We start from the raw sequence: 22109 nt of genomic DNA, 5'->3' as shown, positions 1-22109 counted from the left end.
GTCCTATTCTGTGAGACGAAGGACCAGGACTACATTTTATTCATTTCTGTGTCTCACTACCATGCTATCTGGCACACGGTATGGGTTTAATTAAAGCTTATTAAACTAAAAACTGAAAGCAAATGGTTCATTCAGAATACATTCAACAAACATTTATTGAAGAATAAAATAGCACAAAGTAGGGAGGAAAATTAGTATATTGGGGAAACGGGGGCAGAGGGCAGATGTGTCAAATGCCTTGTTCAATGCCACACTATATTAAGAGCTGACATTTCTGGAACACACCATTTGCCAGAAATTGCACTAAATATTTTACATGGATTATATTTAGTTCTCACAATTCTATGGGGTAGGAACTATCATTACCTCCACTGTATAAATGAGGAGACTGAGGCACGGACGGGTGAAGTGACTTCCCTAATGACCCAAAGCCAGTGGAGCTTGGAGGGGCTTCAGCTTGGACCACTGGGGCCTGCTGCTTCCTGACACCTCCCACACACAGGGAACTAGACCCACAGGGCCTTTTCGAAAAAGAGAAGATAGCAATAGTAACCCTCAAGGGCATGTGTAAATGTTAGCTGAAAGTTAATTGCATGCACTTCAGGAATAAAGAACATCTGAAATGTATAAATAACAGTAAGATCGTAAAGTAAGATGGATTAAAATAAGAAAATTACAACACGCTTTGCTGAGAGTGAGCTGGAGGTGTGTCTCAAAGGAAGCTGGGAGGTCTTGTCTAGAGGACCTCACTGCAGTGGAGTTTCTGGAAGCTTCATAACACAGGATGGAAGAGGGGACTCTATGAGGGATGAGTTTATCTTCAAATCCAAAATGTAATACTAACACAAGTTTTACATTAAAATGTTTTATGACATCAATTCTTCATCACAACAGTTTTTCATTTAAAAGAGGAGTTGCCACGTTTCCTAAAATGTTATTTAAGACCATTTTACATGCCAGTTAATTGGATTAAATTATTATTTTTTAAAGTTGAATTCAGAAAATAACTGTTTTCCCATTTGGGGGAACTATATTCATGCCAAATAAGCAGTAATATTTATAGCAGGCAAATTCTCACCCACAAACTCTTTTGCACAAGAGATTTCTCTATTTTGTTGTAACTGAACTTAATGTTTATTTCTCTTTCCCATTTGGCCAAATCATTGGAAATTTGATCTCAGTCCACATAGTGTGGTCTCCTACCCCCACCTTTACCTACCCTCTGCTTCCCCCAGGATTAGGCCTGACTTTAGGGTGCCTTACAGGGTGTCACGGCATGGGAAGGGCTAGAAGGAGGAGTGGCATCCACACCGGCATGAGCACCCTTGTCTCAATGTTGCCTCCAGGCACCATTTATCCTGAAGCTCACTGCTGCACCCCTCTTGTCCACAACCTTAAACTTCAGGCTCTGCCACTCCTGCGTCCTGTCCACCCTCTTGAGTGCATAGGTTCATTCCACTGGTTCTGTGCCAAGCACAGGAAGGCTGTTTGGGGCCTGTGTACCTGGGGGCGCCCTCCCCCATAGGCGCTTGGCTAAGAAAAGCAGGTCACAGGCCCGCTTTCCAGAAAGCAAAAATGTCTAAGTTCTCTGCAACTGCCTTTTGAACTTCTCCTTTCTTATCCCAGATAATCTTTATCTAGGTACCGCTGGGCAGGAATTGCTCTTACGTCATTATGCATTGGTCCATGTTTTTTGTCTCATTCCAGGATCTCGGCTTATGAAATACCAAAGCCAGGAATAGACTTTTTTTTACTTTGTGGGCTTTTTTCTTTCCCTTGACACCGTGTACAAGAAATGTCCAACGTGCATGAGCTAAAGGAACAGCCGTAGGAGTGGAGAAGGGGACCAGAATGCAGTAAAACATAGAATAACACTCGGCCTCTGCCATAGTTCAGAGAAAAGCACCAGACAGGGAATCGGGAGACTGGGAGCTGCCCACAGGATCACAAGAGCTCATGTCCTGTCCGGGACTCAGTTTCTTCATCCGTATAATGAGGGGTAAGAGGAGACAATTTTCCATGTTCTCCTTGGACTCTAGAAATGCCACTTTAATTCTGGGGACAGATTTTCATCTAGTTCTGGTGACTTTGATTTCTCTGTGATCACAGAGATGTGGTAAGTGCCCCTGAACTACAGCCCACTCTCACCCACTGGCACCAGGGAGAAACAGGATCCCTTGTAACCAGGTCCATGATTATTTAATGGAGGCTAATAAATTCCCATAGCTAAAATAATTCATGTAATGGACCTGTCTGATGGAACTTAAAAGCTTAGCTCCCTAAAATGTGTGACCTTAAATACAAATAGACTTCTCACCACTCTTTTAATATATTCTAATTAGTAGCAATATTTCTGATTTCCTTTCTATAAACACTTTAGTTTCCTTGTTACTAGAACTGGGAAAAATTTGATAAGGTCAATGAGTAGCTGATGGAGAGGACTTTTACAAAAGAATTACAATTATATTCTTGGGAAAATTTGAAAAATGACTTGTTTTCAGAAATTGTGGATGGTTTTAAACAAAGTTTCCACTTTTAAAAATAAATGACTTATAATAAAACTCCATCAGGCATGGCCAAGTGTCCTTTTGACGATGTATTCAGAGAAAAACACCCACCGCGTAATATAATAAAAGAATAATGGCTGGCTGCTAGGCCACCAAGAGAAGTAGAAATGAAGTTACATTATAAATACCACACAATGCTCTAAAGCAGTGTGGCAGAGAGTCCATTTATGTCGCCTGCTAATTCCTTTGTTATTATTTTGTCCTTACTAATACAGTTGGTGTGTTAATATATAGTACATGTGCTATAAAACACCAAAACCATGTTTTCAGTTTTCAGACAGTATGAAAAAGAAATTCAAATAAAAGTCTAATTTCAGCTTTGATGCCAATTACTTCTGTGACTCTGAGAAGTCCTTTAGCTCCATCTGCATTAAGAGTTTAAGAAAGTGATTGCTAGGAGCTTGCCAGCCTTAAAATGATTTAATTCTATTCCTTTTTCCTCAGCTGTAAAATAGGGACAATAATATTTGTACTATCTCACAGAGTTGATATTGATATGAGAATTAAAGATGTTTTACTCCATAGTGTCTATAATTTCGCCTTCCTGCAATTATTTGTTAATACCCATCACCCCAGCAGACTACTACTCTGTGAGGGCAGAGAGAGGGTCTGTCCCACCGACTGCTGTCTGTCCAGGACCTGGCACATCACAGATGCTCAATTCATAAGTCTGCTGAGTGAGAAGCTTCAGCCTAACATGGGTGTTCATACAAGGCACTGAAAACAGGTGAGCAACATCTCAACCTCGCTTTCTCAGAAAAAAAATTACAGAAACACGTGGTCATGTTTTTTATCAACCACTGATAAACCCCAAACTCCTTTTCTAGAAGGGAAATACCCTAACGTAGTGCTGCTGGACATATGGCCTGCAGAACAGCTGTATTAGCATCACCTGGGAACTGGTTAGCAATTCTTTGTCCACCCCAGACCTACGGCAAAAACTCTGGGAGTGGAGGCCAGCAATCCGGATCTTAACAAGCCTTCCTGGTGATTCTGATGTACACTAACGTTTGAGAACAATCTTCTTTACACATCGTCTTGATGTATTATTATGTATTCTTTTACTTCTCTTAGCTTAGCTTAATACAGACAGCACAACATTAAAAGTCTCTAGCTTCACCTTAGAAAATAATAACAAATACAACAACAACACAATAACAATACCTAATGCTTGTGGAGTACTTAGTATGTTCCAGGCCTTGATTGCAGCATACGAGCCTCATACAAACTTAAGAGGTAACAAATATTATTTATCTATTTTATGTATCAGGAAACCAAGATTTTATTAGATTCTATGATGAACAAGCTTAGTGCTTCACATCTCAGTAGCCCGGTACCAGAGCTTTTAGCTACAACATGATACAGATTTAGTGCCAAGCTCCTCGTTGAAGGTAGACCCTTTTGCTTTGGATCACAGCCATATAATGAGGGGCATGTATGAGCACGTCCACACAGCTGACCTGACTACATGTTTAGATAAACAGTGAAGCACCTTCCCAGGAGATGGGTCCCAGGATGCCTGCCGTTGGGGTCAGATTGTTCCTTAAGAATGGTCTTTGGCTCTTTTCTCATGCAAGAGTGAAATTGTTTAGTGTTGTCTACATAAACTTCGGTAAGTGCCAAAAACTATGATTCTTTTCAGCTTGGCAGAGTTGCTACTAATCAGTCATTTCTGGAAATACTTAGACAATGGTACCCATTGTTTCTTGAGGTTTATTTTCATCAACCTCAAAAAAGAACTCAGAAAATGGAAGAAAGGAGTAAGTGGAGGCAGGATGTAGAAAGAGAGGGGGAAAGAAAGACTTTGTAAGAGGAGAAGGAAAAAAGTCAGATGCTGATGCTTTACCCTTAGTCATGCACCACTGGCGTAGGAAGTGTCACCCATGATAAATCAGGAGTGGGAAGGTCGGCTGAGATCTGCCTGGTCAAAGTATCATGGCAACAGCGGTGCAAGTGGCTGCACCAGACCTGGACATGTGGGCCTGGAGACACCTTAGTACTTACTGGAAGGAAGCATTCCAAGGCTAAATGTCACATGTGGCTGGAATGGCTGATACTGAAGAAGACGAGGCAAGGAAGGCAACAGACGGGTCATGCTCGGAGGCAATAGCTGATGGAGTTCCCAAAGACAAGCTGTGCTAAGGAAGCTAGCTGCCATTGCCTTCCTCTGAGAGCTGTCCTTGGGGACTTGCCTTTTCAATACCATCCAGGGTGGTCTTTGTCAGAGGCCCAGCCCATGGCAGGGAGAAAGAGTAGAGAACTACTACTGACTGAGTACCTACAGAGCAAGGCAGTTTGCTACTCACTTTACAGATACGAATCCAGCAAACCTCCCAAAATACCTTGGGGTAGGTAGTATTGTATTCCCCATTTTACACACAAGAACACTAAGTTGCAGAGATGTTAATTAACTTGTCCAAGATCACCAGCTGGTGAGTAGCAGAATCACTTAGATTTCTCGACCTGCTTTTTTTTTTTTTTTTAAATCAGATACTCTCTCTTAAAAGGATGGAGGGGTGCAGAGAAGAGAATAGGGAATTTTAGGAAATAGTGCTACTTCCTCAAGCTAAATAGGAAACTCTTGAGTGAGAGTAGACCTCTCCAGTTATTTGAGTAGTTGTTTTTTAAATGATCTTTTTGGAGCTTGATTAGGTCCCCGGTTGTAGATAATAAAAAATCAGCCTATGAATTTAAACAATTACTACATGTAATATGTAATGTAATGTATAATATGTAATATATATGTAACATGCAATATATAACATATGCATTATATACGTCTGTATATATATACATCTACATCTATCTACCTATCCTCTTTAGTTTATAAAGCTGATCAATGTTTCCCAAAGCATCAGTGTGGGGGTAAAAATGAGATTATACTGATAATTTTCCATGGACCTTCATAGTCCCATACGATTTATTACAGGACCCACCCGAGACCACCTCCGATTATTATAAAGAGTCTCCAAAGCTGTTTCATGTGGGCTCACTAACAAATCTTCTCTCCTACCATGTGGTGCTCACCACCTTCTTTTTGCCTGTTCCTGGCAATGCCAGCTGCTGGGCCTCTCAGCACCACAGTCAGAGTCGCTGGAATTGGGCTCATGAGTCTCAGGGTTGCCCATGCCCACTTGGAGAGCATGGCTGGCCGTCGGGTGCCCTCAGACTGCCGGTGCTGCTGGCCCTGCTTCTGTCCTGTGCACGGCGCTGACCCACTGACAGGAAGTAGGAGCATGCCTTCATTTGGCCCCCAGAGTGATTTTTACTAGACCAAATCCACGGCTAATATCTGTCTCAGTATAATTTGTGCTTGCAGGTAAAAAAACATTTTTCTTGTGTGAATGTGACCAAATGTGTCTGAAATCAAGTCTATATTTCAAAGACTCAAACTGGGACGCCCCTGTGTGTGCATGAGTGTGCACATACACACACACCCCACTTCATAGATAAGTGGACCAATATTGCTGGAAAGCTTTAAATACAAGGAAAAATCAAGGTTATATAAAATATAAAGTAGTAATGATTGTCCTTTCCAATCATGTAACTCTACTAATTTATTTTTCTAAGGCTGAGAGACTTGGCGAAGATCTAAGAGAATAAGGAAATCCTATTAGAACAGGACATATAAAATACACAAGAAAATGTCCAATGATACATACTTTTCCTCCCCTTACAAGTGATGTTTTCCACAAGTAGCATGATATACTTTGTTCCTATTAGAATGAAGTCTCCTTTTGACGCTATTATTAGGTATTATATTATGGCCACGACGTCCTGGCATACCAAATCCCCAGGTGGCTCAGCCAGCCTCCACTGCAGGTCCCTGATACTGCTGGAGCGATGGCAAACAGAGCAATGGAAGGTACAGTATTGTACCTTGATATGCTGAGTCTTGGGTTCTGGACTTCAGTGCCAACTTCTAATGAGCTGAACACAGAAGACTCCTTTTCCCTAAACTAATAAGACTCAATAATCATGTTAAGTAAAAGAAGCCAGACACAAAAGACCACATATGTATGATTCTATTTATATGAAATGTACAGAATGGGCAAATCCATAGAGACATAAAGTAGATTAGTGATTTCCAGGGGCGGAGGCAGGGGAAATTGGGAAGTGACTGCTCGTGAGTAAGAGGTTTCTTTATGTGGTGATTCAAATGTTCTGGAATTAGACAGTGATGATGGTTGTACAACATAGTAAATAACTAAAAAACACTGAATTGTACACTTTGAAATGGTGAACTTTATGTTATGTGAATTATGTATTAATAAAATTTTAAAAATAAAAAGCTTGGGTTTAAAGCAGGCCACAAAGGCTATTTTGTTTTCTTTACTCTGTCCTCAATCCCAACGCCAAAATTCAGCTCTACCTTCTAATGGAAGGAAAGGCTGGCATCATGTCCTTCTGCCAGCAACAAAAAATTAAATCGGAAAGAAAATAAACAGCAACACAAAGAAAGCAGAATTTAAAAAGAGCATGTTTACTTTGAGTGTTTGAGACCACGTTGGCCTGAGCTGAGCAGACGCAGAAATCTCGGTCTGGTTACCAAACTGGAGGAAGAGAAGACATTGAGAGCAAGAGAGCCAGCACCAGTGCGACCACGAGAGCCTGCATCCTCCCTAAGTGAGCAGGTCTGGCCCTTAGCGGGAGGGAACAGAGAGAAAAGAAAATGGCTGTGTGAACATGTACGGCGACGCTTGTCCCTTAGAAGATCATGTTCTACTCAATGCCCTGGGATCGGATAGACCCAACTCACAATTTCTCCTGCTTGGGGGAGGATGAAAGGAAGGAGAGGGCAGACATCACTTCCTTTCCCCAGTGTCAAAATACATGTTACAAACTACAGGTAGAATAAATGCAGAACACCCACAGAAAAAAAGAGAGGTAAAGAAATGGGGACAAAAATAAAACTTACCTCAGTATTTTCTGTTATTCTTTCATCCTTCTTTGTATTCAAGAGGCTGCCATGCTGGGCTTCTCATATCAGGGAAGGGTTGTTAGCAGCAAGCTGAGAAGGTTTGGATTTTGAGCAAAAGTGTACATCTTGAGGGAACCTGCAGGATTCAGAGTTTAATCCATGGATTAGAAAGAATATGTAACAAGTCTTCACCCCTCTCCACCCCATTATTCTTCCACTAAATAAAGACTCACTGAATTGTAGGAAGAGTATAGCACTGGAAGCCAAATGAGAATTTAGATGCTGGTTGGTCTTGGACAAGGACCCTGAGCTTCACTCCCTCCCTTCTTTGAGGAACATGAAGGTAGAGAATAGTCATCTGAATGGGTTTTAGAAAACCTAGAGAAGAGACCCATGGCTTACTCCCGGAAACATCTCAGGAGCCTCCTCAAGAAATAAATGGCTTCCTCCTGTGTCTAGGTAGTCAGGGGTTTAGCCTCACTGGACCCCACCCCCAATACGGCTTAAAAGAAGTAGGTTGGTTTCTAGAGCCACACAAATGTAGCTCACAGAGCCAATGAAAAAGCTAGAACCCAGTGGAGAGGGAGCTGTGTGTACCAAGAGTAGAGGGGCAAATCTATCTCAGAGAGTATAATCGTTAATAGATGGTCAATACTCAGTTCTCATCTCACTCAAACTACCAACAGCATCCATCACAGCTTCTTGAGGTACTTTAGTCACCAGGTTTCTAGCTTTCTACAACCTCTTGTTCTCCTCCTATCTCCCTGATCTTTTCTTAGTCTTCTTTCCTGGAACCTCCTTTTCTACTCTATCTGGAAAGCCCCAGGGCTGTCTTATCTTCCCTTTCTATCTGCATATCTATACTTATTCCCTAACAGACTCACTCTTCTGGCTCAAATGTCACCATACCAGAGAGACTATTTTGACTAACTTATCTGAAATAGCCCCACCTGGGATTTCCTGTCCCCATAACCCTAAGCTATTTTTCTTCACAGCATCTACCCTGTTTCCCTGAAAATAAGATCTAGTTGGACAATCAGTTCTAATACGCCTTTTGGAGCAAAAATTAATATAAGACCCGGTCTTATATTCTACAAGACCGGGTCTTATAGTAAAATAAACAACAATTAATATAAGATCCAATCTTATATTCTATAAGACTGGGTCTTATAGCAAAATAAGACCGGGTCTTATATTAATTTTTGCTGCAAAAGATGCATTAGAGATGATTGTCTGGCTGGGCCTTATTTTCGGGGAAACACGGTATCAACACCTAACAGTATGTACATCTATATTTACTTATATATGTATGTATGTGTATATTTGTTACTATGGATGCAGAAAATTTTTGTTGACTGCCATATCCCAGAGCCTGAAATACTGCCTGTCACATTCCTGAATGAATAAATGAAGGAAGTAATGATGCCAGAGAACCCAAAACCCTTCTCCTTCAAGTTCTGGAAAAGAGGATGGAACCCCAAAAAGATTACAACTGATTTCCCACTATTTCCAGTGAAAAGGAGTTTGTATTAGAATTTAATTAAACAAAGTTTTATTTCTTGTATATTTGAGTTGTGATTTGAGCTTCATTATCAGTCACAAATAAAATTAAAGTTCAGTCAAGAGACTTTTATATAGTAGCGAGTAGTTCTCAACTTTTTACTTTTTTAGCCCCTAACACACCTGACAGATAAAACAAACTTTCATCTGAAATGGTCGCTACTAAAATTTGGGTGGGGTAAGGGGGTATGAATCCCAGAGACTCTCAGGTTGCCTGATGAAGATATTTAGTTTGAAGAAAGCTTGATAATTTTGAAACAACTTGCTATACTGCTTCAGGACACTGGCTTCAGGTTGATAAGATGATTAAGATATCAGGTAAAAATAAAGGCACACATCAAAATACTTCAAAGTATGCAAGGAAAAAGAAAAAAGTAATGCTGGTTTTAAGAAATAAAAATAGACAAATTATGGTGGCACTGAAAGAGAAATTTCATAGAATAGAGAATTCCTTTAGGAAATAATTTTAAGAGGGAAAAAGAAATCAGAAGAAGGTAAAACTAAGAATAAAGAAAGGTTTTCTGTGGGTAAAGTATTTAATATATAATATCTTAATATTAGCATGGTGATGAAAGAATAAAGAAATGTACACACTCATTTAATAAGCATTTATTTAGTATCTACTCAGGCTCAAAAGTGGGATCAACGCTGAGGAGGCTGAGGTGACCTCAGGGGAGGTCATACTCTAACTGGGAAGGAAGACAAGCCCAAGGACCATGGCAATACAGTACCGGGCCACTCACACTCACACACAGTGTTCTGCACACACAGGCACAAGCTGTGGGGGACACCAGATGAACTTACTAGCAAAGGCTTCCCAGAGGTTACAAAACCTGAGGACGAGGACGAGTTAGCCCAACAAAGAAGGGGGTGGTTAAGGCAGTCAGAGGTGGAGGAAAGCAGTCAGTGTTCAGCCAGGTACAAAGGCACGTAGGCAAGTGATACGGGAGCAGAAATTCCAACAGTGGAGCAGACTCCTGGGTTGGCTGACACCATGGCTGAATTCCTCCTAAAGGGTTACCTGTCTGCCTATACCTTCAGCTGCTTTTTTCAGTGGCAAAGAGAGAAAGATGAAAATGACCAGTGTCCTGACGTAAGGAGAGCTGGCCTGAAGTGAGGGTTAGAAAAAGACACAAAGAAGATAGTAGAAACAGATAGACACTGCTTATAAAAGGTGACATATGACTTCAAGGGATGAAGGTTTAGGGAAAATAATGGAATATGATTAAATAAGAAAGGTGGGGTGAATATTTATTATGGATCAAGCAAGAAAATGCCTGTTAGGCAAGCTAAGGTTCCATGTAGGAGGTTTTAAACCAGGAATATGGGGATGTTAGGTATCACGGCGGGTGCAGCACCTCCCCTGAGTAGGAAATGCAGGAGTGTACTCGGTGGCTCTTAGCTCCCATCTCTGGGCTCCGTGGATCTTCCGCCAGCCATTCTAAGGGCACTACTTGGGAAAGGTGAAGAAAGGGATTCTCTCGTGGGTACCATTCCCTTGCATCTCTGGCAGATGGTGTCATCACGCAATAATGTTTCAATACGTATGGATGTGTATTTGTAGAATGACAGTGCCTCATGAGATCAGGAATCAATTAAACCGAGGCAAGTCCATCAAAATGAGAGACAACATTATTGCAAGTGGAAGAATGGAGGAAATGTGCAGTTCCTGGGCAAACACTTCAAAGGGGAGGAAACACAAAGATAATTAGAAAAATGGAAACAAACATATGGGAAAAGAACTCAATGGTGGGGGGACTTGGAAGTTGCCACACACAGAAACGAGAGAAAAGTCCATCAAGCCTTTTCTGCTGCCAGGTCTTCACCAGGACACCTGTTCTATGGCCTCTGGAGCAAGAGGCAGGTAGGAGGTTTGTGCGCCTGCACCAGGAGGAGGACGGGAATTAAGAACGATGATGACAGAATTGTTTTATCGTTTAATGAGTCCCTCTTTCAATTTTAGGGAGACGATGACAATGTGGGGCAGTAAGTGAGAAAAGGTTCTGAATGCCTAAGAACTAACAAGAATGCAGCGACCACCGCAGGTCTGCCTCTGCCCTCTGAAATCCACGTCTCCAGCAGCATCTCTTTCCTGAGTCCACACCCACAAAACCAGCCAGGACCTGGATGGCACACAGCACCTCGGAACCCAAAATGATCTCATTATTTCTCTCGTTCACCAACCCAGCTATCTTCCTGTTTTTCCCCAGAAAAACACCGTAATGTAGTTGTGTAGGCCAATAACATACAAACTGTTGCTCTCCCACCTATGCAATCCACATACCCAGTCAACACTCAAGTGCCTTTCAACAGTTATTTAATGCTCACATCAAGCCACATAAGGTTTATAGTTGTATGCCCATTCTAAAGATGAGACGATTGAGACTCAGAAAGTTTCAAGTTACATGCCTAAGTGTGACTAAGCTAGCAAGCAATAAATGAATTATGAGGCATGCAAAACAGCTACCACTGCATTCAGAGTAAAAACCAAAAAATCCTTAAATGACCTACGAGTACAAGGCCCGCCAAGAACTAACTAGCCACTAGATACCTCTCATAGCTTATTTCCAACTGCTTTCACCTCCTGCTCCCTGGACCATTTTGTTGGTCCAGGAATTCCCATGGAAGCTCCTGGCTTCGCACCTACTACATGCTCTTCCTGGAAATATCTCCCCGCCGAGTCCCCAAGATTTCTCCCTCAGACTCTTCTCTGGGTCACTGCATTAAAGACACCCACTCTGGGTGCTGTCAGTGAGTGACTGCCACCCCACGTTCTCTTCCCCCCTTCCCAGCTGTATTATATTCTCCAGCACATGCATCACCACCTAAACTCTATCTGGAACACAGGACCGCTGGCAGCTTTGCATCTTTAATACCTAGAACATTTATTGCTATGAAGTGGATACTTTATGACTATTTGACAAATGTGAATTCAACCTGGCAAATACCTCTTGAATCTTTTCTGTCTTCTCCATTCCGATTGTTTTGCCTTGGCTCAGGCCATCTCCATAGCTTGTCAGGATTCACCACCTCAAGTGATTCTAAATGATCTCCCTACTTCCAGTCTCTGTTCATTTGAATCTGTTACTCACTTTTATCTAATGTTTACACTGATGGCAAAGTTACCTTTTTATTACACGCATCTGTCATGTTATCTGCCACTTCGGAGACCTTCAAAATTTCCAGTGCTTACTGCATTACTTACTTTGGGATTCATAGTCCTTTATCACTTTGCCTCTAATTACCTTTACAAAAAAATTCCCCCAGTAATATCCTGTGTTCCAGACATACCAAGCTGCTCATCTCTGCAAGTACCATAGATGATCAGATATGCTGCATTCCCTACCCGTTGAAATTCTTCAAAAACCAGTGCAAATGTCACCACCAAAAGAAGGACTTTATGGGATAGTGATTGAATAAAGGGAGAAAGAAAAAGGGAAAGTAAAGTAAGTCTACTGATTTTGGGGCAAATGAGAATTAACCTGTGGTTGGATGAAGCAAAGAATGGAAAAAAATATGGAAAAGTAAATAGGAAACAGGCTAGAAACACAGTGACTACAAGAGTACTGATATTGAAAGAAAATTGTTCACTGGAAGCTTTTGATTTTATTTGGTATTATAAAAATTACTTGTTTTCTACCTTGTTTCAAAAGGTTTAAGGTTTATAATAATAGCGATAGCTTCTTGAGTAGAACATATTCTAGGCCAGAATATTAACTTATTTAATATTCACAAACTTATACAGTTGATATAACCCCCATTTTTCAGTAGAGAAGAGGTAGGTTTAAATTATTTGCTCAACACGACAGCTAGTAATGGGCAAATCAGTTTTTAGCCCCAGGGAAAATCTGAATCCATGTCTCATGCTCTTTCATTATACTACGTGCATGCCCTGGAAATTTGGACACATTCTCAGTAGTTCCTTTTTCTGTTTCCATCACCGTTCCTTTTTCTTCCCTCTTTTCTGGAAAGGCAGTTACATCCATGGCTACACAGAGTAGCATACTTAAAAGTACTATACCACGTTACAAAATACATAGCCACAAAACCAGACAGATACCATTGTATTACAGCAGCCACCAGTGAATTTGAATTTCACTTTTTAAACTTTGCTTTCTTTAATTGGGGTTGTTCAGTTGTCCTCTTTTAGCAAAAAGAAAAAGCTCTTCACCATTGTGTTCCTAATACCTAAAGTGTAAAGCAAAATTTCTGAAATACATACCTAGTGAATGAGCTTTGGAGTCAGAGGGCCTGGGTTCAAATCCAGCTGTGCTAAGTACTTGCTATGAGACCAAGGGAAATTTTCTGAATTTCTTTCTAGGCCTCCTCTATTTTCACATGTACCAACAGGAGACAATGATCGCACTTATAGGGTTTTAGGGAGGCTTCAATGTCAGGTATTACTACAAGTAGTAATAATAGCTATACTGGTAGTACCACTTGTAAAACTAATGGAAGTTCATCAGGAACCTCTTTTTCTGGGAGTCAGACATTTCCGACTATGTTTTGTGAACTGATGTCATCCTGAGGAATCTGTAGGGGAAAAAACTCACAATAAGGGAAAGAGTCAGGTGGACAAGTCTTAATCATTGGATGGGCAACATGAAGATGAACTGGTTATAAACTTGCATTCGTCTTCTCCTCACAATTCTCCCTCTATAGCCAATGGACCCGTGACTGGTAGGAGTGAGAAGCAGGCTATATGGAAAACCTCTGAGTGTGTTTTCAAAACACTGAGACACTGAGGCACAAACAGTACTAATATTCCATGAACCAAGAGTTGTGAAAAGGAATGAATAGCAGACTCTTGCAGTACCACACACGGTGGGTAGCTTTACTGTCTCAAAGACGCTGCATCACCAATAAAGGGGTTGTTAGCAAGGAGGTTAACTGTCCTTGAGGAGAGCAGCATCTGGCAAATCTGCGAACCCAAATGAGGTGAAAGGACGCTGGTGCAAAAGAAACACTGTCCTCAGGTAGGATGCAACCGAAAACAATGAGATATTCTTTGGGGACTCAAGAGATAGAACATTAAGACTTTATAGAAAGTGGAAGATTGTCAAATAGCAGGGATGTGAGTGGTGAAGGATTCCTGGATAACAGCCAGGGAAACCTAGTCGAAGGAAATCTGTGACAACCACCATGTGAAAGAGCCTAACCTAGACCAGAGGGTGGTAGACTGTAAAAAAATGGCCATAAGTTCTTTCTGTTCATTTGTAACCTAACTTTGTAGCTCTTCCCATCAAAGGCACAGTTTTTTTTTTTGTTTTTTTTTTTCATTCCTTGAGTCTGGAATTGGCTATCTTATTGCTTTGGCCAGTGGCACATTAGCAAACTTGGTGAAGGGGCCTGCAAAGTGCTTCTAGCGGGAGAAGCCCTCTCATGCTGCTCTTGGGAACCCTACAACCAGCAGCATATGAGAAAGAGCCTACACTAGCTCAGTTACCTTCCTTGTCCCTGCCAACAGCCAACCCAAAGTGTGAGGACAGTGGCTTCCAGCTTTCCAGCTGACCACAAAGCATGATTTATTCTAGCTACTACCAAATGGAAGAAGAGTGAGCTGTCCTAGCAAAAGCCATTCCAATACAAATTGATGAACTGTGAGCTAAAAAGGGGATGTTTAAAACCACTGAATTTGGCCTGGTTTATAATCAAGGTTGCTCTGACTGACATCCATAGATCCATTCATCCATCTATCCATCCATTTCTTCACCTTTTTTCCAAAAGGAATATGAGGTTATTTACAAAAAGGACTGAAATTCAATAAAGTTAATAGAAATATTAAAAGATCAAGATATGCTGGTCATGAGGTCTAGTATGATTTCTGCTGAGTAGCATTACATTAAACTCTAAACTTCCTGAAATCTAAACAAAAAAGTAAATTATGTGAGTAACATAAAGACAGGCAACCACAAAGTTCCAGTTATATGCTAAGTACTTTACATATGTTGCCACCATGTTTACAGTTTAGTGAGCTGGGTATTACTATTTCCATTTTATGGAGAAGGAAATTGAACACGAGATATTTCGCTACCCAGGTAATATGTGTAGAGCCGAAATTTAAAACAAAGTGTCTAATTCTAAAACCCATGCCCTTTCAAACTCAAGGCAGACAAGCTACTTTATAAAATTTTATATAGTGGACAATGAAAGATACTCTAAGTCTCCTAAATGTTTGTTCTTCATAACATTCCCTACTGCCTTAGTTCCAGACCATGTAATTTCCTAGATATACTCTTGAGCTCACCTTGTAACAAGTTTCTCTCAATCCAGTTTTACTCCTTCCTACCTATCTTTTACACTTTGGTAGGAATGACCTTTCAAAAATTCAAATAAGATTGTGTCAAGCTCCTGAATACGAACTTTCAATGGCTTCCCATTATCTTTAAGATCACAGCCCTCTCTATCCATGTCTGGAGTCTCATTTCCCACCATTCACCACTAGGCTTCTCCATTCTCCAGCCATACTGAGTCGCCTGCCAGCTCCTAGCAGTCACCATCTCTCATCTTTCACGCTCCGCATTCCCAGCTCCTTCCTGCATTTCTCAAGAAAGCTGCAGCCGCCTCCGCTAGCGCCCCCTACCCCTTACGTCCCCCCTTCCCTGCCTGAAGTCTTCCGAGTTAATGCTGCTTCTTCAAGACACCTCAAAGACCCCTAGGCGGCCCCAGAATTAGGCAACCCATGGCACCCTGGTTGGGCCTTTATTAAAACTCATACTTATTCATCAGTTTGTCCCTAACACTAAGTCCAGTGTCTGGCAAAGTCATTCAGGAAATGTTTAAAGAAAAAAAAAGGAATATTTAAGATAAAGAATAATTGTCTCCAACAACAGTATTTTCAACGAATATAGCAGTCCCAGTAGAGCTGATCTGAAAAACCTCAATTCCTCTGTAAAGTCTGGGCCCAATTATATTCAACGTGGCTCTACTGCTTCAAACCTGTGGCCTTTCAAGGTCAAACACAAAAGGGTACACTTCAGAAGAGAGGGGAGCGAGGAAGGAAGGATTCCTGAATTAGCAGCTCTCAGCTTTGGGCCCTTTGACCTGCTCCTCGTGCCCTGGCCACGCCACCTTCGCTCCTGCGTGACCTCCCTTTACGCGCCCAAACGCTGCAAACTTACCTCTCCAGCCAGGGCCACTCGCCCAGGTGTTCCCAGGGCCACACTTTCCATTCTTGGTAACCAGTGCAGCTTCGCAGCCACTCCCACAGAAGTGTGCGTGGCACAGCAGTGTGGAAGAGAACAGAGAAGCTGGGCTGAGGGAGGAAATTTGGGGAAGAATAGAACACTGTGGGAGAGAACAGAGTGTTTTCGGAGAAAATGGAGACAGGTAGGAGGACCCTCCACGGCAGTACTGCGGGAGAGAAAGGAAAACTGTCAACTAGCGCAGAGACTTGTGGGTGCACCCAGAGGATTGTGGGAGGAAACAGAGAATTGTGGGTGAGAATAGAAAACTGTGTGGGGGAGGAGTTATGGGGAAGGAGATACTGTGGGAAGAGAAAGAATTCACCGAGTGCACTTCCGGGGCCTTTCCCACAGGGCCCCCCACCGTCGTCAGTTCTGGCCACGCCCTCAGTCTCGCCATCTTTGCTCCTTCATGACCCCTTCTTTTCCTGCCCCACAGCTCGTCTGCTGGGACTACACAGCTGTCACCTATACACGCACCCCAGCTGTCCATCATAGCCGCTGAGAATTGTGGGAGAACACAGCCACTTTGGGGAAAGGCACTTGTGGAAGAAGCAAAGACTTTTGGGAGAGACAAGGAATTGTAGATACAGATAAATGGTCTTCTGTGCTTTGCCTGGTCCTTCAATCAGGAGCTATATCCCCTCAGTTACAGCTACGGCCCTGCCCTCCATCTGGCTCACGTGTCCGCACGCCCCTCACCCGCACCCCAGGTGTCTCTGGGTTCCGCCACTGCCCAGCCAAGCAGCTGCGCTTCTTGGTGACCACACCCGACCTCCTGCAGCCATGCCCCGAGGCTCCGCAGCGCCAAGCCTTTCCTGGCTGGGCTATACCTCTTCCTTTCTCTCTGTCATGCTGCTCTTTTCAGGCGAATCCTCTGCCCTCTGACTTGGCCCTACCACAACCTCCCTGCTTTTTTCCCTCCCGGTTGTTCGCTCTTGTAGCCAGTCTGGGTCCTCTGTGAACTCAAGTGTGGGCACACCCATGCTCCTGCTCTCATGCCCGCCCCTTAAGGCCACCCTCTAGGACGCCACTTGCACCAAGTCCCTGCTGGTTAGGCCTTGGCCAATGCGCTCTACCCCAACCACGTTGCCTCCCTCACACGCCGTACCAGCAAGACCAGGTTAACCCCTGTGCTGGTCCATGTTCACTGCTCTCCCACAATAACCACACCCTATTCACTCTGCCTGGTCGTGCAACTCTGGTCCAGCCACACCCATTCCCTAGTCTCCGCCATGCCCCTCCAGACTGGGCTATCCCCTTCTTTCATCCCCAAAACCCTCTACTCCAATTGCCACATTCCTCCTATCCACCACAGTCACAGACACCCAGTTCCTGCAAAACTAGATGTGCTCTCTCCCAGCTCAGGCATTACTGTGAAGGGTCACACAGCCTTTCTTCACAGAAACCCTGGAAGGGCGGGGCTTCCAGGTCTCCTGAGAAACACACTCAGGCCCCAACCTTAACTCCAGTGGCGTTTATAGAGTGAATTGAGACTTGTGGACCCATGATCCTTGCCTAAAATAAGGACTGTCTTCAGGTTTCTCCCAGCTTCAAACACCACGACTTGATGAGCAGTGACTTGGTTGTTTAGTGGGAAAACAACTCTATTAGACATTTGGACTGTGTTCCCTCCTGCAATTTTTTCATATCCACTACACCTGTGTTCCTTCCAGCCAACTTTCCAGTCCTCTAACACAGCCTATGGACCATGTTCCTTCTGGCTCTTTAGCCGACCTTAAATGCTAGGCATGTGCAAGGGATAAGCATACTCTGCTTCCTGATGTTTCCTCCAGATGATCTTTCCTAGGCACCTAGTCCCCTGTTGCTGTCTAGGGCCTGTCAAGACAACACCATATGGAATAATCCTCTGGTTGCAGCTTTGAGCTCTGAGATTTCTCTGTTATCCTTGTTCTTTTCAGTTACAATTCTGGCTCCACAAGAAAACCATGGAGAGGTTATAACCAGCTTTCTTTCCTGTTCAGAAATCTCTGAATACTTAGGAATAAACTTACCAAGGAGGTGGAAAACTTTGTTGTCTTTCACAAGGTGAAAATTATAGGTGAAAACTACACAGTGAACTTTATAGGAGAAAACTATAAAACATTGATGAAAGAAAAACAACACACACACACAAACAGATGGAAAGAAATCCCATGTTTGTGGACTGGAACAATTAAACAGTTAAAATGTTCATTCTACCCAAAGTGATCTACAGATTCAGTACAATCACATCCAAAATCTCAATAGCATTTTTTACAGAAAAAAAAAAAAAATCATAAAATTCACATCTAACCACAAAAAGACCCCAAATAGCTAAAGCAATTCTGAGCAAGAAGAACAAAGCTGGAGGCATCATACTTCATGATTTCAAACTGCATTACAAAAACTACAGTAATCAAACCAGTATGATGTTGGCATAAAAACAGGCATATAGACCAATGGAACAGAATAGAGGGCCCAAGAATAAACCCACTCATGTAAGATCAGCTGATCTTTGACAAAGGTGCTAAATATATACAATAGGGAAATAATACTATCTTCAGTAATAGGTGTTAAGAAAACTGAATATTCACGTGCAAAAGAATGAAATTGGACCCTTATCATACAGCATACACAAAAAATAATTCAAAATGGATTAAAAGCTTAAACGTAAGACTTTAAAGTATAAAACTCCTAGGAAAAAACATGGAGGAAAATCTTCTTGACATTGGCTTTGGCAATGATTTCTTGGATATGTCACCAAAGGTACAGGAAACAAAAGTAAAAATAAACAAATAGGATTACATATTAGGTTGGTGAAAAAGTAATTGTGGTTTAAAAGGTTAAAAATAATTGCAAAAACCGTAATTACTTTTGCACCAACCTAATAAAATGAGAACTCTTCTGCATAGCAAAGGAAACAATCAATAAAGTAAAAAAGACAACTTACAGAATGGGAGAAAATATTTGCAAACCATCTATTTGCTAAAGGATTAACATGCAAAATATATAAGGAACTTCTACTACTCAATAACAATAACAAAAAAATCCCAAATAACCCAATTTTAAAAATGGGCAAATAACCTGAACAGACATTTCTTAAAAAAGACATACAATTGGCAAACAGGTATTATGAAAAGTTTCTTGACGTCACTAATCATCAGGGAAGTGCAATTCAAAACCACAATGAGATATCACCTTACATCTGTTAGGGTGGCTATTATTTGGAGAAAAAAAAGGATAACAAGTGTAGGCAGAGATGTGAAAAAAAGGAAACTCTTGTGCACTGTTGGTGGGAATGTAAATTGGTACAACCGTTATGGAAAACAGTATAGAGGTTCCTCAAAAAATTAAAAATAGAACTGTCATATGATCCAGCAATCCCCCTTTGGGTACATATCCAAAGGAATTGAAATCAGGATGTTGAAGAGCTATCTGCATTTCCATGTTCACTGCAGCATTATTCACAACAACTGTAGAAGCAACAGTCATGGAAGCAACCTAAAGTTTCATCAATGGATGAATGGATAAAGAAAATAGGGTATTTTTATACAAACTGAAATATTATTCAGCCTTTAAAAAGGAGGAAATTCTGCTATTTGCAACAACGTGGATGAATCTGGAGGACATTATGGTAAATAAAATAAGCCAGAACAAATACTACAAGATCCCAGTTATATGAGGAATCCGAAATAGTCAAACTCATAGAAGCAGAGAGTAGAATGATTATTACTAGGGACTAAAGAATAAAGAAGTTTAGGTCAAAAAGGTACAAAGTTCCATTTACAGAAGTTGAGTAAGTCCGAGAGATCTACTCTACAGTATAGTGCCTGCAGATAACAATATTGTAGTGTATACTTAAATTTTTTCTAAGAGGGTAAATCTTATGTTAAATGTCCTTATTACATAAATAAATAAATAAATAAACAAATAAATAAATAAAGTGGGAGGAAATTTGGAGATGATGAATAAGTTTACGGCATTGATTGTGGTGATGGGTTCATGAGTATATATTTATCTACAAAATGATTAAATCAAACTGTATACATTAAATATTATATAGCTTTGTGCATGTCAATCATATTTCATGAAGTGGTTAAAAAAAATTTTCACCAAGGACCCAGAATAATTGACATTGAGAAAGATATTTTCTCAAAATTCTGCAATAAAATAAGTTTAATTCTTGCCTCTAAACTCCTTTCTTCACTTTCTACCTTTGGTTTCACAAAACAGAATGGAACATAAAAATGAAGAGAAAGAGAAAAGCTGTTGCTTTGGATGTGATGGATGGAAATATTATTATGTTTAATGTGCTCCTGGAACATTTTGCTTCTTAGAAAAATATTATTAAATAGCCCACAGTACATGCCCAAAGGGAAAACATATAAACTTAATTCAATCACCTAATACCTGTATACAATTCAAGCTTTTAATGGCATTATGACTTCACTCCTGATATTCTTTGGATCCTCAATTTTAAACCACAATACTGTTATGCCTTCTTTGGGTTTCGGAAACCACTCCTCTACTGCATTTTAGTGACCATACTTTTTCTTTTTGCTCTTTTTTTATGAATCATGTAGACAAAAGAGTATATAGTGTACATATGTATGTATTGATTTAAATCTTAATAAAAAACTATAAAATAATAAAACAAAAACAAGAAATCTCCGGACAAACAGACCCTCCTAGGGAAAGAGCACTTTCCATTAGCCACTCAATCACTCATTTATTCAAATCCATATTTATTGAGTAGTACGTATATTCCAGTGACAAATAAGAGAAGCCTCAAGGAGCTCACAGCCTGAAGTTGAACCAACTTGGGCCTTGATAAAACAAGACATGACTAGAAAGTTAAAGAAGGATCAACAGGTGGAAAAGGACTTGGTAATAACAGATCTTCTTGCTCTGATTAATAGGAATGTTTCTGGGTAGCAAACAGGAAGCTACTTTTACAGCACTTTTATATTACAGCCCTTTACACAATAAGTTCTCAATCAGTCTTCACTGAATGCTTAAAAAAAGAAGAAAAGGCAGCTTTCAGCTCTGATGAAGAAACACTAGTTGTGAGGTCTGTCACAAGTGTATTCGTAGGTGAAGTTCCAAAAGTTGAATGCAAATTGTTTTTTGAAAAACGAAATCACAGTGGATTCAAGATGATCACTGTTATAACATTGCTTTCCATCATTTGCTTTATTAAATGTGGAGGGAAATGGGTGTAGTTGCAGACTGCAAGTGAGAGTTGAACAGGACAGTCATGGGAGAGTATTATTAAGGTGATCTTCATCCATCACATGCATGAGGGTAGAAGAAAGGTTGAGCATTCTGTCTTAGATCGTCTTTTCTTTCATTTCTCTCACTCAGGCATTTGACAGGACCATGCAGATGACAACTGGAAGGTACACTCTCCAGAAAGGGTGCTTCCTACCAAGGCTGCATCTACGTGTTCTGGGAACTGGAAGACCAGTAAAAAGTTAAATCTAACGGTAAAGTCAAGAAGCAAAACCAGCACTGCCTCAGCATATTAGTTTTCCATTGCTACATAGCAAAATCCTGCAAACTTAGTGGCTAAAAACAACACAACTTTTGTTATCTCACAGTGGAGGTGGGTCAAGAGCCCAGATATGGCTTAGCTAGATCCTTACTCAGGCTCTCCCCAGGCTGAAATCAAAGTACTGCCCAGGGCTGTGATCTTACCTGAAGCTCAGGGCCCTCTCCAAAGCTCACTGGTTATTGGTAGAATTCAATACTTTGTGGCTCTAAGACGGAGGCATTCAGTAACGAGAGCCCACCCCACCCCTGCACTGTTCCCTGCCACATGGCCCTCTCCAAATCACGGCTGTTTGCTTCTTCAAGGCTAAAGGGAGAATCTCTCTGACTTCTTTAAGGACTGGC

General features: G+C 41.3%; 1 long non-coding RNA gene across 1 annotated transcript; it reads right to left on the bottom strand.

Annotated features, from left to right (window-relative positions):
- Positions 1-6687: 6687 nt before the first annotated feature.
- Positions 6688-19086, bottom strand: LOC141571002 (uncharacterized). Its single transcript, XR_012495451.2, has 3 exons — positions 16170-19086; positions 7486-7624; positions 6688-7209 (listed from the first exon to the last, which is right to left on the bottom strand). It is a non-coding gene; the product is annotated as an uncharacterized LOC141571002 (long non-coding RNA).
- Between the last annotated feature and the right edge of the window lie 3023 nt (positions 19087-22109).

This window comes from Rhinolophus sinicus, chromosome 16 (assembly GCF_057876585.1).
Source record: "Rhinolophus sinicus isolate RSI-liver-muscle chromosome 16, RSI-T2T, whole genome shotgun sequence".
NCBI lineage: Eukaryota > Metazoa > Chordata > Mammalia > Chiroptera > Rhinolophidae > Rhinolophus > Rhinolophus sinicus.
Note: the sequence above shows the minus strand (reverse complement) of the source record. Positions and strands in the feature narration are given on the sequence as shown.